The following is a 3027-nucleotide window of genomic DNA, read 5'->3' on the forward strand; positions in this document are numbered from 1 at the left end:
CTGTATCTAGTTTGGCCCTACCTTCCTGTTCATCCTTATTTTCTATCACTTGCCTTTTTATATCCTTTACTTCTATCACTGAACTTGCATTTGTTTTATTCATGGCTTTGATGAGCTCATTCCTTATTAGAATACTGTTCTCTATCTTCTCCTGCATATTCTTCATATGTCCAAGCAAATGACACCTCCTCTGGCAACCTTTTCTAGAGAAGTCCAGGAAATATTTCTCTGTTTCCTACACTACTCCTCTCACATTGTCTTTGTAATCTTGGTTACATTTTTGCTATGTTTTATATATGTACACACACACAAAGACATATACAGTATTTTCACATATGAAGTATAGTTCTCTTCAGAAAGACGATTAAATGCATTGTGCCATATTTATACATACACATGCAAACAATATATATGTATATATGCATTTGTATATACAAACATGTATATGTGTATTATATATACACACACATATATGTATATACACCAATACACATATATAATGTACACAGTACATTTAATCATATTCCTGAAGAGTACTTCTGTGTATGAAGAATGTTATCAATACATCGGTGGTGACATAAATATGTCCTTTTTGTTCTCAATGCCCTCATGTGTTGTTTAGAGAAAATAACAGGAACTAGTCAATTAGCTCTTGGAAAGGACTCCTTAGTGCTATCCTTAATCCTCATGTTACCTCAAAGTTTCCACTTCATTGTAAAATGGGGCAAGGTGATGATAATAGAGTCACTCAGTTGTGTCTGACTCTTTGTGACACCATGGACTGTTAGAGGGAATGCCACAAAGATTAATGAAGTACTCTCAAACATGAAAGAGTCAGTGGTAACGAGTTCTGTGATGGTCACACTAAGTATATTATCTCACTTTAATTTATTACTGTATGCTAGGATTTTAGGAGTAAAAGAGAACATTAAAAATAGTTTGTGTATGGCTGAGTCCCTTTGCTATTGACCTGAAACTACCACAATATTGTTAATTGGCTGTACCCCAATACAAAATAAAAAGTTTAAAGTTTGGGGAAAAAGAAGTTTGTGTTTGATGGGAAACCAGCAGTTGCTTAACTGTTAGACTTTCTCCCAATCTGATGTAAAAACAAAAATCAGTGGTTATCAATGATAATGAACAGATAAAAAAGGTTTTGTTTGTTTACTTTGTTAATGAGTTTGCCTGCTATAATCCTCACACTGGATTCAGTAACAAACATATTCACACACCTACATATACACATTCTTATACAACATGAATTTCACCAAAGATCCAGCTAAGTACTCAGTCAGGAATATGAAGTGCCCTTGAGTTGCCTTGCTCTGTAGACCCCTGTTGCTCCTCAGTGTTCCTTTGTTCTCACCTTATTTTGCATAACTGGTAAATATGATGGGAAAAAAGACATACTTAAGTCTGTTTACTACACAGGACTAAGTACATAGACGTTTTAAATAGCATCCCATCAAATTTAGTTTGATAAAAATCAGTATAGTCCTGTTGATTGAATAAGATACCAACTACTCCAATTTGCCAATGAAATTTCCAGTTGGCTTGGATTTTTTTTTTTTTGATCAAAAGAGCCAACACTGTACTTATCCACACTTCCATGAGAATCTTGGTTGGGGAAAGCATCCCTGTAGCATTGGGTCTGGATTGGGAAGAGACTCTTCACACCCTGAAACATGTTCTTGAAGCATAGACATCTTTACTCAGAATATCACTTTTCTTCTTTTTTAAAAAAATATTTCATTCCATTCTCTTCTATTTATTTATTTTTGTTATTTTTATTTTTGGCTGCATTGGGTCTTTGTTTCTGTGCACGGACTTTCTCTAGTTGTGTGTGGGGATTACTCTCTAGTTACTGTGTGTGGGCTTCTGCTTGTTGTAGTTTCTCTTGTTACAGAGCACAGGCTCTAGATAATGAGAGTTTTGAAGTTGTGGCACATGGTCTCAGTAGTTGCCACTCATGGACTCTAGAACATGGGCTCAGTATTTGTGGCACACAGCCTTTGTTTCCCTGTGGCATATGGAATCTTCCTGGACCAGGGATTGAACCCATGTACCCTACATTAATAGGCAGTTTCTTAACCACTGTGCCACCAGGGAAGTTCAAATTTTCACTTTTCTTGTTCTCAAGTGTTTTTATGTTTCAAATCACTATTTTTATATCATATAAATATCAAATTGTTCCAGTACCACTTGTTGATAAGACTATCATGTCACTAGTGAATTACCTAAGGTAAAAGGTACAGATTGCTTGAAATACTCATATTGCCAAAACTCTCTGAAGAAGAAACATATAACCTGAATAGTCCTACATCTATGAAAGAACTTGAATTTTTAGTTCAAAATTTTTCCCACAAAGAACTTCAGATTAAAGATGGCTTCACTGGTAAATCCCATTAAACGTTTACGAAAACAATAATGCCAATTGTATACAACTCTGCCAGACAAAGAGGACAGAATATTCTTCAACTTGTTCTATGAGTCCATCATTACATGGATACCAAAACCAGACAAAAATATTATGAGAACTTAAAGACAGATTAATATCCCTGACAGGAAAAAGTATAAAAATTCTTATCAGATGTTAACAAATATAATCCTACTGCATATAAAATGGATAATATCATCATGACCAAGTTGGGTTTTATTTCAGGAATGTGAGATTGGTTTAACAGACAGTGGAATTCACCATATTTATAAACACCATATTTATAAACTAAAACAAAAAAAAAAGAGACTATCTCAATTGATGCAGATAAAAGCAGTTGAAAAAGACAAAATCCATTCTTGATGAAAATTGTCAGCAAACTAGGAACAAAAGGAATGTTTTTCAATTTAATGAAGGACATTTATGAAAAATCTATAGCTAGATCATGTTTAATGGTAAAAGACTGAATGTTTTATTCCTAAGATCAAGAACAAGGCAAGGATGTCTGATCTCCCCACTTTTATCCAAAATACTGGAGTTTCTAGTCAGTGCAATAATGCAGAAAAAGAAATAAAAGACATTTAATTATG

This window comes from Oryx dammah, unplaced genomic scaffold, assembly GCF_014754425.2.
Source record: "Oryx dammah isolate SB20612 unplaced genomic scaffold, SCBI_Odam_1.1 HiC_scaffold_21, whole genome shotgun sequence".
Lineage (NCBI taxonomy): Eukaryota > Metazoa > Chordata > Mammalia > Artiodactyla > Bovidae > Oryx > Oryx dammah.